General features: G+C 48.4%; 1 protein-coding gene across 2 annotated transcripts in view; it reads left to right on the top strand.

The window, feature by feature from the left end:
• The first annotated feature begins 7,184 nt into the window (after positions 1-7,184).
• The window catches only part of VPS8 (VPS8 subunit of CORVET complex), a 274,380-nt gene continuing 267,670 nt past the window's right edge, over positions 7,185-13,894 (top strand). For both annotated transcript variants that reach the window (XM_075556161.1, XM_075556163.1), the window contains exon 1: positions 7,185-7,248. The gene's annotated coding sequence lies outside the window, so the exon portion shown is untranslated. The remainder of the gene's footprint in view (positions 7,249-13,894) is intronic.

Here is a 13,894-nt window from a genome sequence, read left to right on the forward strand (position 1 = left end):
CCAGGTTAGTGACCCATCAGGTTGTCCGTCTCCCAGAGGCATCTCAGAAGAAAGGCCTGGTGACCTCCTTCCAGAGTCACGGAACATCTGTGGGGCTCCCACAGTTCTACACAGACTTGTCACAGCTGGAGTCTAATCCATGGCCATGGGCTCGGGGTTTTGGTTCTGATTAGCCATCTAATACAAATTAAAATGAAAGGCCACTTCACCGACCACATTGGAAGGGTTTTGTTTTTGTTTTTTTTTCATTTTAAAGTTAAAGTTGGGCTTGTGTAACGGGCAACCTTGAGCATGGTTGGGCTTGTGTAACGGGCAACCTTGAGCATGGATGAAGAGACTCAAGACTGACCTGACTTTTCTAGAAAGTAATAGATACTTAGAGACTTAAGGGCCATTTAAAACACCAGATGACGTCATTTTACTGACAGGTTTCTGGCCTAAGGAAATCATCCCAAAAGGTGGCAGATATTTCTGAATAAGGACATTCACGGACATATTTTTGGTAATGATGAAAAGGAGAAAGCCCCCTTGAGGTTCATGAATAGTGGCATCACGGGAGAGTGAGCTGTGTACGCAACCACCTTGTAGCCATTTCAAATGCAGTTCTCAAGCAAATGCAGCAGCAAGGGCTAGTGCTCAAGATATCACGTTGCAAGAAAAACCACACAAACACCAAACCCTAGAACCAAACAGGTAATCCATGAGAAAAATAGGGACAAACATAGGGCCTTAATACCTGGCATAAACATCTTATCAAACATAATGGAACACACACACAGCAGAAGACAGAGACCCAGAAAGCTGGGACCTCCAAACATAAGACACGAGCATCAAGAGTTCATCAGAAGAGTACAGAGAACCTACATACTGGGGAACATTTTTGGGCGATGATGTATCAGACAAGGGACTAATCTCTAAAATCTATACAAAACTGCAACACTTCAACAAGTAAAAGATTAATAATCCAATTAAAAAGCAGGCAGCGGACATGAACAGACACTTCACCAAAGAAGACATCCAAAGAGCCAACTGATATAAAGAACATAGAGGTGTCAATCAAAACCGCAATGAGATACCGCACCACACCAGCATTAATTAATAACAAAGTTCAGAAAAGCAGAATTGACCGGTGCTGGAGTGGACATGGAGATCAAAGCCCTCAGATGCTGCTGGTGGGACTATAACATTGTACGACCTCTGGGAAAGGCAGTGTGGTTCTTTCCCAAACAATTGAGCCTAGACAAACCATATGACCCATCCATCCCTTTCTGCAGTCTATGCCCTGGAGAAATAAGAGCCACCGCCTGAGCAGATACGTGCATGGCCACCCACGTTCAGCATTCACCGCAGCACTGTTCACCATAGCAAGCAGACAGCAACTATCTAAGTACCCATCAGTGGAAGAATGAATAAATAAGTGGCGAGACACACACCCAGTGGCGCACTGAGCACGGAGAATGGATGGCGACGGAAGGGCAACGCGCCAGGACCTGGATGGCATGGAGGGTATTTTGGGGAGTGAAAGCGCGTCAATCTCAAAAAAAGATCGATAGTGTCTGAGAGCACTGTTATAAAAGGAAAAATCAAGATACAGGTTTTCCAGACCCCAAAAAACAGTGGTTGATTATCATTGGGGGTGGGGGGCAAGGCAGGGGAGAAGAAGCAATAGGTTAAAGCAGCGGTTCTTAACCTGTGGACTGCGACCTCTTTGAGGGGCCCAATGACCCTTTCACAGGGGCCACCCGATTCATAACAGTAGCAAAATTATAGTTATGAAGTAGCAATGGAAATACGTTTACGGTTGGGGGTCATCACAACATGAGGGACTTTATTAAAGGGTCATGGCATTAGGAAGGTTAAGAACCACTGGGCTAGAAGGTAGACAGGTGTTAAGATGGGTGAAGGGGCAGAGGATGTTTCCACATCAGGGAGAAGAGACCAAAAAAAATAGAAAGAGGAGAGTGTGTCAAGGCAAGCTATTGGGAAGGTTGATAAGTTATTTAACTTGCAGAGCACAAAACTGTTGATCTGAAATGTCCACCCCACCTAAATCACAATAAAAAGTTAACAACCTGGAAACAGGCTCTCTATGCTGTATTGTGTGATGATGTTCACTGTGAAACCAAAAGGACCCCCAAGAAATAGACCCCAACAATGAATTCTTAGCTATGGGGTGTGGGTAATTTCTGCTTTGCTTTGTTTGGTTTACATTGTGATATATATATAACATGGTAGCTACAGATACTTGAGTTGGTCTATGTTTTTGCTGTGTATGTTTCCAATAACAACAACAACAACTAAAATGGATTGTGATATATGTATATATAAATATAAAATAACACTTTTGTCATGTCAACATGTGACATGTACACTTTAGCAATATTGCTTTTATCGTACTGTGGAACTAACACCACTTGTGACTTCCAAATCTCTCCATGACCCAGAACAGAAACTCAGTGGCCTGAGGAAGGATTCACCTCCCCCCCACCATCAACCCCCCACCTCCACATTCCCAGTATCTAGCCCCTGTGCCCATCAAGGTGATTTCAACCCCCCAGCAACAGGGGAGAACTGCCCCAGAAGGCTCTTCAGACTGTGATCTTGAAAGAAGCAGGTCTCCCTGCGACTCTCCCATGGAACTGGCGTGGGTTGAACTACCAGTCTTTTAGCTAGCAGCCCGGTACTGTGCCTCCACTGTGCCTCCAGGGCTTCTCCGCCCTGGTAACCACCAGTAAACTCTGGTACCTTGGCCTATTCTTATGAGTGAGATCATTTTATGACGGGCTTACTCACTCATCACAATGTTTTCAAGGTTCATTCATGTCATAGCACGAATGGCTTTCCTTGAAGGCTGAGTAATATTCCACTGTGTGCACACAGCCCATTTTGTGTATCTATTCATCAGCTAGTGGACATGTAGGTTGCTGGCATCTTTGTTGACTGCTGTGTTGACTCGTGCTGCAGTGAACAGTGGTGTATCTGCTTTGTTGTTGTTTTTAACATTCTCATGATGTCAAGAGGAGAAAGATGAGGCTAGAATTTCTACTCCTTAGAGAGTTCCACTCCCTGAGACCCACAGGAGCAGTTCCCCCCTGTCCTATAGGGCTGCTGGGGAAGGACATCATGCTCGGTAAAGTGGAAGGGCAGCGAAAAAGAGGAAGGCCCTCAACGAGATGGAGTGATACAGAGGCTGCATCAATGGGCTCAAGCAAGGAACAACTGTGAGGATGAAGCGGGACCAGACAGTGTTTCGCTCTGTTGTGCATTGGGTCATTGTCATTCAGAACTGGCTCGATGGAATTTAACAACAACAACAACAACAACAACAATGGGTCACTATGAGGCAGAATCAACCCAACAATGAGTTTGTTGTTGTGTTTGGATTGTCAAGTTTTCTATAACAAGCATAACATATTTTTATTTTTAACTCATGCAAACATCCATGAGAAAGACAGTGAGTAGCCTTATCTTCTTGTGTGAATAAGAGTACCTACGAGAGCTGTTACCTGGGAGAGCCGTGAGAAGGCTGCTTAGACACAGGGTGGTGAATTATCATTTGTTTCCCCACAACCTCCACCACAAGCCCAGTTCTAGTCTGTACTTTCTAGAACTAGAGAGGACGCATCTCTGAGTGCTGTAAGGACATTTCAAAAAGGCCATTTAGCAACCTCCTCCCCTCTGCCTCCTTCATCACTTTGCCCAATTCATTCAACAATTCTCTGTCAAGAGTTTCTGGTCTTATTAGCCTAATTACTCTGCTCCAGAAAGGCTTTTGGTGAACAGTTTCCCTCTAAAACTGTGATATTCAGAACCAGAGGCCAGTGTCCAGGCCTCTGGTAGCAAAGTAGGTAAAGTGCTGGGCTGAAATCCACATGGTTGGCAGATCAAGAACAACTATCAGACATCAAAGAACAAAAAATCATACCAGTGGGTGCCCACCTTCCTGATACGATCATTGAAGACAAATGTGTGCATAAGCAAATGTGGTGAAGAAAGCTGATGGTGCCCGGCTATCAAAAGATATAGTGTCTGGGGTCTTAAAGGCTTGAAGGTAAACAAGCGGCCATCTAGCTCAGAAGCAACAAAGCCCAAATGGAAGACGCACACCAGCCTGTGTGACCACGAGCTGTCGAAGGCATCAGGTATCAAGCATCAAAGAACAAAAAATTATATCATTGTAAAAGAGGGTGAGTGCAGAGTGGAGACTCAAAGCCCATCGGTAGGCAACTGGATATCTCCTTACTGAATGGTTGTGGGGAGAAGATGAGCCAGTCAGGGTGCAGGGTAGCAATGATGAAACATATAACTTTCCTCTAGTTCTTAAATGCTTCCCCTCTCCCCCCCTATCATGATCCCAAGTCTACCTTACAAATCTGGCTAGACCAGAGGATGTACATTGGCGTACAGATAGCAACTGGAAACACAGAAAATCCAGGACAGATGACCCCTTCAGGACCAGGAGTGAGAGTGGCGATACCTGGAGGGTGGAGGGAATGTGGGGTGGAAAGGGGGAACCGATTACAAGAATCTACGTATAGCCTCCTCCCTGGGGGAGGAACAGCAGAGAAGAGGGCAGGGGGAGATGTTGGACAGTGTAACTTATGACAAAACAATAATAATTTATGAATTATGAAGGGTTCATGAGGGAGGGGGGAGTGGGGAGCGAGGGGGGAAATGAGGAGCTGATCCCAAGGACTCCAGTAGAAGGAAAGTATTTTGAGAAGGACGATGGCAACAAATGTACCTAAGTGTTTGACACAATGGATGTATGTATGGATTGTGATAAGAGCCCCCTATAAAACGATTACAAAAGAAAAGAAAAGGAAAAAAAAACACCAAGCCGATCCTGGGGAGAAAGACTGGACTTCCTGCTCCTGTAAATATCTGCCGTCTTGGAAACCACAGCGGGTCGCTATGAGTGAGCATCGACTCAATGGCAGTGAGTTTGGCTTTTGGTCAAGTACAGCTGGGGTCATTGGTGGTTCTGTGGTAGAACTCTCGCCTTCCATGCAGGAGCCTCAAATTCAAGTCCAGTCAATATACCTCATGGGCAGCAACCATTACTTATCTTCGTTCCGATGCTGAACAGGTTTCAGTGGCGCTTCAAGACGGACTAGGAAGGGAGGCCTGCCTATCTACTAATGAGTATCAATCAGTGAAATGGGCTGATTTGAAATCGATCCTAGCAATGGTGCAGAGCCAGGCTACGCTTTGTTTTGTTGCATGGAGCTAACTCAACGACAGCAGCAGAAGCCCCCACTGCCTTCAGCCCAAACGTCTCCTCTTGAGCCCCCAGAGGCGTTGACCAGATGAGCAAGCTAGGCCCGAAGCTTGGCCCTCAGCGTTTTCCGGAATCTGTTTCCCACCCAGCTTTCCTGGCACCAGGCAGCACCTCAACACCTTCAACACCAGGGCTTTCTAGCTACGGTTTACTCTGTGCATGAGTAAGTCATGCAGTTGGTTTCCCAACCAGTGTTTTAAAGAACAACTACAAAAAGGAAAACAGAATGAACAAGCATAGGAATTATCAAGTAATGGCAATGATTATTTCATATATATATTAAAAACCATATACACTCACACACACACCTACACACTGGTCTTGGCTGAAATTTAGCTCTTAGTGTGCGTGATGAACAAAAGAGTTTGTAAAGCCATTGCCCACTGTTCAGCCACACATGGCCATCAGCCAGCGCCATACTTGCTTTGTTGTGTCTTTGACCCCGCTGTTCCCTCAGTGAGTCAGTCTCCTTGCTCTGGGCCTACTGAGATCCTCCTCGCCTCTAAGAAAGCCCACCTCCACCTGAATGTTTGACCACTTTCCATCCCCACCCTTCTTGTAGCATTCAAAACAGTCTGTCTTGTGTTAGAGTTCTGTCTGTAACCTGACTTCTTAAAGAGTCCCTGGCAGGCAGGGCTGGGCCTGACCCACCCATAGGGCCCTCAGAGGCCCAGACATGTCGAGAACATGGCTGATGCTCCCTAAATGTTTGCCTGACTGAGTATCCTGTATGTCTGCTTCTGGGGTTCTTCCTGCTTCCATTTTCTGGACTAATGGCCTCAACAGGTGTATGTATGCTCTGTGCCCTGAGACCAGTATTATCTACTCTGGGGAAAAAAATCAACCACAGTTCTGTCCTGAAAGTTTTCATGTTTCTTCAGGAAGAGTAAGAAATGCATTAATTCAACTTACAGGTCTCTGCTTTATTCTGATTGGGTTGTAGTAACCTAGCTTAACATGAGTAACTCCATCTTGTATTAAACTGCCTTTAACCCCTGCTAGCAGTTAGCCCCCTTCACCTCTTCCCTCTCCTGTCTCTCCCAAGAAGACCCAGACTCTTCTGAAGATGTCTCCAAACTCTGCCTGCCCAGTTAACAAGAAATGCACACTATCTTGTAAGACCTTAAATTAGCACCAGCGGCTGTGCTGTTATCTCCAACCCTGTTACCCTGACAACTGGAGAAGAATGTAGAGGCTGGAATATTCCTTCCCTTGAGCCAGCCCTCTATTTTGCACAATAAAAAGTTTGTAATTTCTCTGGAGAGGTTTCCAGGCCCTCGCCTACTCTTGGTCCAGCTGTTTAATAAAGGCTTTGATTATTAATAGAGTGGGGGTGGTTGAGCTCGCCCACTTAAAATAGTGTCTCGCCCTTGTTTTGGGTGTTGACTTATTATTATCTTTTTTGCAGGGCTATTGTCCCTAGTTGTCATCAAGTTGGTTCTGAGTCACAGAGACTTGATGTACAACGGAATGAACCACGGCTGGGCTCTGTGCCATTCTCCCTATGGTTACCTTTGCACCCATTCTTGCGGCCACCATGTCGATCTCTTTTATCACGTGTGCTACTGATAAATTAAAAGGAAGGTGTGTGAACGTGTATCTGGCAAAATAAAGATTATTGTTCGTCCTTAAAAAAACACGATTTTACTACTTGCACATTCCAAGCGCTTGGGCTTCGTTGTTCTTTCGAGAAGGAGACAACGGCGGCCTTACACTACTCTCCTAAAGAGTAGACAGTTCCCCAAGATGTCAATCACCCACTCTACACCCGAGGGCTAAGCGGGAGCGCGTGTCTGGCCCTTTAAATGGGGGCGTGGCGTAGAGGCGCGGACCGCCCCGAGCGAGAGGCTGAGCGCACCAAAGCGGAAGCGAGGCCGCGGAGGGTAGGAACTGCGCGTGCGCGCGGCTACAGCGGGGGCGGGGCCACGTGGGCGGGGGGTCCTGGGCTAGAATGGCTGCAAACTCAGGTAACGAATCTCCTGGAGCGGGTCACCTGGGGAGGTGACAGGGGCCCCGGACCGAACCGGGGCAGGAGGAGAGCGCGCGCGCCCCCGGCCGCCCCCGGCGCCCCCGAGCGACAGCAGTGCGGCCTGAGGGGTGGACCTGGGCCCCCCGGGCTTGGCCCCGGAACTGAGTCTGGCGGTTCCCCCTTGATGCCAAACGGAGATGAGGCCCCAGGACAGGTGCACCCCCGCCTGTCCTGTCTCGTGTGGGACAGGTGTGCGCCTGCCTGCCAGCCTGGGGAACAGATGGAGGCTTCTCCATCCGGGGCCCGAGAGGAGTGTGCTGTTCGAGGGTGACAAGGCCACCTCTCAGAATTCGCTGGCTCCTCTTGGAAGGGAGTGGGCCGCAGGGTGACAGGGAGCCCCCTAAAATTCAGGGCCAACCAGTGCTCTGGCGAGTTCTCATCGCGTGGTGCGTGGGGACAGAGAAACAGTTGTCCGCAGTGAATGGTGTGTAAGATGGGCGTGCTTCTAAGAGGGCAGGTTGGGGCGAGGTAAGCCGCATGGTGATGGGCTTTTCTGCGCCGCCCGCCTCCGCCATCCCTCGGTTAATTTCCTCAGCGTCAGAAGAGACCCGTGGGGGCTCCTGACATGACCCACAGAATGAAAGGTTCCCTGATCATGCACCATTGGTCTGCTCTAGCCCCGTGTTGCAGCCACTGTATTTGAACTGCCTCCCAACCTCCGGGCCCCTCGTCTGGCACCAGGACCGGCAGGGTTTTTGTTGGTGCATTTTTAGAAGTAGATTGATAGGCCTTTCATCCCGATGGGGCGTTCTTCTCAGCCTCAGCGTGGAAGCGTCGCTGAAACCTGGCCGCTTTACCAACAGTGCAGTTTTCTGCATCGTGGCCACCCACAAACCAGCTCACCATGGCCAAATGACAGCAGGTGGCATCGCCAACCCCTGTGCTTCCTAAGCTGGTATTATGATGCACAGGAAGGCTTATCTTCTATCTCTCCTCACTGCCCACCTTTACCAGCCAACCCGTTCAAAAACAGACTGGCAAGATAAGCATGACTGTTAGTTTGTGGGGCCCATTCTGTGCCAGATGTCTGAGTTTAGAGGGGTGACTAAAAAACGGAACTTTTTAGTATGATTTGGGTGTAAGTTTATAGAATAAATGAGTTTCCCATGCAATAGTCTGTGCACAGTTTGAATCATGACATTGATTGTAGCCCCCACACTCTTTCCACGTCTCCCCTCTGTTGACGCTTTCCATTCAACCTTCCTTCTTACTCCTTCCTGCCTTTTGAGCACAATCCCTGGGCAAATGTCACTGCTTTGAGCTTGTACAGTTGATTGGGCTAAGACTGTATTCCTCGCCCGTGTTAATTTCTACTTTAAAGGCTTGCCTGCCATTTGTTGATAGTTTAGTCAGAAGGGTGAGTTCAGTTCTAGACTTGAAGGGTGTCTAAGCACCATTGTTTTGGGGTTCCCCCAGTCTCTATCAAACCAGTAAACTTGACCTTTTTGGGGACTTGGAGTTTTTTTATCTTTTTTTCTGGTTTGGTGTTTTGTTCCACATTTTTCTCCTGTTCCTTCGATCTAGGTCTTCTCTTGTCATCCCATTGGTTGTTGGGCGCCATCTTGTTCTGGTCTCAGAGCCTGAGGAGCCTGAGGACTGATGCTTTTGTGACCCATTAGGCCACTGGCCTAGTTGTTTCCACGCGTCTTTGATTTCCAGCACCCTTTTTTTCCTATGAGGAGCCGTACAGTGGTTATGTGTTGGGCTGCTAACCACTAGGTCAGCAGTTCAAAGCCGCCAGCCACTCTTCAGGAGAAAGATGGGTCTTTCTGCTACCATAAAGAGCTATAGTCTCAGAAACCCACAGGGGGAGTTCTTCCTGTCCTGAATGGTCTCTGTGCACTGGAATCCACTTGATGGTAGTGAGTTTGGTTTGGTTTGGTGTTCTTTCCTCTGGACAGGGAGAGGCCAATAGGTTTACCTTGGACAACCACTCACAAGCTTTGAAGATCTCAGTCACTGCTCACCACAGTCGAATGTAGAATATTGTCTTCGTGGGCTGTGTCATTCCAGTTGACTTTGGAGCTCTCGATTCTGGTTCCAAGCCCCTGCGTGGAAGGGTGATGCTGTATCAGCTGCGTGGGTCTAATTTGAAGCATATCTAATAGAAATGGAGGCAGGAGACCTACAATGTTTATGTAGGACTTGGATCTGCTCATCGTTAAATTTAATCAGAGAGTAGATATTGAATCTCTGGTAATAGTTAGTCTGCTTTGTAGAGTACAAAATAAAAATAAATGGGAAAAAATATTTTGTTGTACTGCTGGGCTTCATATGTGAGAGAATTCCTTCCAGAGCTCTACAGAGTAGTATGGTGATTACCCTTTATGTATTTCCTTTGTTGCTGGAAGGGGACATTAGTAGCAGATGGATAGTTTCTATGTTTCAGGATATTGGGGTATCTTGGTAATGACTGAAATTCTTAGCTATATCCCCCGTAGCCGTGTATGAAAGATAAGTAAGGCCTTTTGAGTTTAATGAAGCATACTTAACTTTCAATCACTTGATAGGTGTCTCACTAAACTAAACTAACAAAGTTTATCATCTTCTCCAGGCCCAGAGCGTTGGGTGTTAGCTCCACCCGTGTATGAGGGGGCTTCAAACCATTTGCGGGAAAATGCCATTATCCTCAATTTCATTTTTCCATCAGCTTTTTGAAGCCCTCTTGTAAGACCAAACTGTTGTTATCTTTAATTGGGTTCTTGAGTTAATGCCAGAATTTTCTTCATCCTATCTACCATCATTAAGCTGCATGCTGTGTCCTAGCACGGTGGTGGCAGTGTGTGTCCAGCCTAGAGGAGCCTAGCGTTTCCTAGGTGGACACCTTCATGGGAGTAGATCCCAGGTCTTCTGTTACATGGAGCTGCAGGTGGGGTCCCATTGTCCCTTCTGGGTTAGCAGCCCCATGCGTAACCACTGTACCACCAGAGCTCCTCTGTGGGAGCATGGCCTTTGCCACGCACATACTCTTGTGGCTGAGGCAGTAGGGCACTGTGATTGGCCGCACCACCAGAATGTCTGGTGGGCGTGGCGGAGGACCAGTTTTCCAAGGAAGGCCTGTGAGGCGCTCTGCCCTTCCCGCGGAGGGCCGGGATTCTCTTCTCTCATAAGCTGTGGAAGTTCATGACGGTTTACTTCTCTCTTCTTCCCCTTTAAGGACAGTGCTCCGATCATCACTTCCTTTGAAGCCAGATTCTTGCATATTCGTGTGTTCTCCCCCTTCAATCTGACTCTTGCAAAATTCTCTGAATAACAGATCTTCTGTTGCTCCTCCTCCTAGTATCTGTTCAAGCCCTCGGTGGGGAGCGTGCTCTCTTCCTATTGCTCTGTGAGGTCATTGGGAGAAAGACGGGGCTTTCTACCCCATGAAGAGTTATGGTCTGGGAAGCCCACAGGTGCAGTTCTACCCTGTCCTCGAGGGCCGCGCTGAGTCGCAAGCTTTTTGTTGGCACTTCCTTCCTGTGCAGCACAGGATGCTGGCTGCCACACTGTGGGCCTTGTGTGTACGGAGTTCCCTCGGTCTTTCACGTCTTCGTATTCCATCCCTCTCCCAGCTTAGCTTCTCACGTTGTGCTCTGCAGTCGTCTTGCCCGCGGTTTAACTTTGCCGGCAGACTCCTCTCCTTGTAGAGCAGTCTCACAGTTTAGGTGAGTCGACTGTGTCGTGATTCAGAGCTCCAGGGAAGTCAGCTATGCCAGAAAAACAACGCTCCCCGGGGTGACTGGAACATGTGTTTCCTCCTGTACGTGCCCTGTTTTCAACGAGACCCAAATCATAAGTCCCTGAGATCCCCCTGGACAACCACAATCACTGCCACTGAGTCCATCCTGACTCCCAGCGACGCTGCAGGACTGAGTAGAACAGGCCCTGTGTGTTTCCGAGGCCGTGAATCACTATGGGAGCAGAAAACCTCGTCTTTCTCACACAGAGAAGCTGGTGGCTGTGAACTGCAGACCTTGTGCTTGGCAGCCCCAATGCGTAATCTGCTGTGCCACCGTGACATCCTGGGACATTTAGAATTTTGTGGGAAAGTTCCATTTTCTTTCAATCCCATGTCCCTTGGACGTTCTGAAGTTCCTTTGCACATGTTGACATAAGATGCGTGGATAATACAAAAGTTCATACCCACTGTAGCGATTTTAGGAGCCCTAGTGGTGCGCCTTACCTGCTGGTCAGGTAAGTGTGGGACTGCTAACTGCGTAGTCGGTGGGTCAAACCTACCCGCTGCTCTGTGGGAGCAAGTTGAGGCTGTCTGCTCCTGTGAAGATGGACAGGCTCAGAAGCCCTCGGGGGTAGGGGGTGGAGTGGGGAGAGGGTGGCTCTGTAGGAGAAGTGACTCGGTGGCCGTGGGTTTGGTTTGGGGACAGACATTTTCAGACTTCGTTCTTCCTTGTGTCTTGGAGACTGCTAGAAGGGGGAGGCTTCTTTTCTCCCTGGGGCCCGCCCTCCGGGGGCCGTGTCTGAGTGCCTGACAGTGCACAGCTAGGGCTTCATGCTGTCTCTCCACCTTTTTATGTTACCATTTGTTGGGTGTACACGCTCCCTACATGTAGGCTTAGCCCTCTTCTCGTGGCTTTGGCTGTGTCCAGTCTTGGAAAAAAGCGGTGGACAGTTCATGCCCCGGCCCTGGGCAGAACTGCATCTCACAGCGGGTCTGGACGGAGGTCGGTGACTGAGGGGTAAGGGAGTCTTCCTGAAGCACCCTTGGCGGGGAGTCACGGTGGGAGACTGATAGCTGGTTTCTCAGGAAGTCCTCCACGGCAGGAGCATTTCAGTCCAGGTGAATGGCCTCCCGGGGATGTTGTATGAGGCAGGCAGAAACCCTGGCATGTGTGAATCATTTCCTCCTTCGTCTTTCCTTTGTCTAAGATCAATAGCTAAAATCCTGAAAATTGGTTGGATGTGTGATATGTTCCAGCTGTTTTCATTGTGACCTGTAGGCTGACTTCATGTAAAAATATGGACCCTGAAGTTGTGGAGTTTGTGTCACGTTATACATGAGCTACAGCATCAGATTAAAAATCGGCCTTTGGGGTTGGAACATCCACTCACCTAGATGCAAAGGTTGAACCTTGGGAGGCAGGTGGGAGGCTTCTTGGCATAGCACGTGACTAACCATGTCTTCTGCTGAATGAGCAGAGCTGCACTTTGAGGCTCTGGGAGTCAATGGAGTAGTGTTGTGTGCCTGCTTACTGAGGAAGGCCTGCAGAGAGATAGATCCCTGGATGGACTGACTTCCTACTATGTGGTGAGGCACTGGGAATGGAATGGTGCCCCCGGCAGATCTGGCCTGGGCTCTCGTGGAGATTTTATTTCCAGTTTAGCGTTGGGGACGGTTCAGACCTTGCAGAATGACTGCTTGTGTGATTTGTGTTGTAAAGGAGAACAAGGTGACAGGTGATGGCTAACAGGGTGATATAGCAGGGTCCTCCTTCCAAGGGACCTGGCCTCCCCCTCATTCCAGGGGTTGTGGGTCTGTAAACTGGCTCAGGTCTGGGAATTGATTGTGCAATCGTGACTGTCTATTCTGCTGTTCACCTGATCTACCATTCTTTTGCCTGTACAGATCACGTAAATATTTAGTAGGTTTCCCATCTATTTCATTCCTAGGGACACCGTGGCTAAGTAGCCAATAGCATAATTCCACACGAGACAGGTTGCTTTGATTATTATTGAAAACTTGTTGTCTATTATAACCATGCCCATTCTGTCTCTGTTGATTCAGTGCTGACACCTGCCCTCTACCATCACGGGAACCAATCAGCCCCATTGTGGGCAAATGTCGGAGTTCGCTTAGAGCAGGGCCCACTGTTAATCCTGGTGCACATAAAGTAGCAATTACAGGAGTCTTAAGAGATGCTGGGCCCCACTTCACAAACTTGTTCCTTATGGTTGTGGTAAAGGGTATGTCCTCAGGACACCTCCTCTTTGGGTCTATGGGAATATCGTGATAGATATTTTAACTTGGCTTTTGATGGAATAGACTCCTGCTTCCTGTGAGTCAAATAGCATCCTCTATTTGCAAGCTTAACAACCTCTGATAACTTTAATTTTTAACACGGGTGTTATTCCTGTCTCCATCGTCTGTGCCCGTCAGCACATACTCAGTGCCTGCTGTGTAGCGGGGCACGTGAGTCTTGTGAGGTGGCGTGTGTGAAGCAGCACAGCCCCAGTTCCCTGGTAGAACCCGCTGCGATCAGGTTGGTTCCAACATACAGTGACACCATGTGTGTCCAGAGTAGAACTGTGCTGCATGGGGTCTTCCGTGACTGATTTCTTGTTAGTTGATCACCAAGCCTTTCTTCTGGGACAACCCAGGGAGGACTCAAACCCCCAATCTTGTGGTTGGCAGCAGAGTTGCCCTACCACAGGGGCGTGCCACTCGGGAAAGGACAAAGTCACATGGTCACTAATGAACGGAATAGAGCAATGGTTCTCAACCTTCCTCAGGCCGCGACCCTTTCATACAGTTCCTCATGTTGTGGTGAACCCGCAACCATAACATTATTTTCGTTGCTACCTCATCACTGTCATATTGCTACTGTTATGAATCGGGCGACCCCTGTGGAAGGGTCATTTTACCC

Source organism: Tenrec ecaudatus, chromosome 8 (assembly GCF_050624435.1).
Source record: "Tenrec ecaudatus isolate mTenEca1 chromosome 8, mTenEca1.hap1, whole genome shotgun sequence".
Classification (NCBI taxonomy): Eukaryota; Metazoa; Chordata; class Mammalia; order Afrosoricida; family Tenrecidae; genus Tenrec; species Tenrec ecaudatus.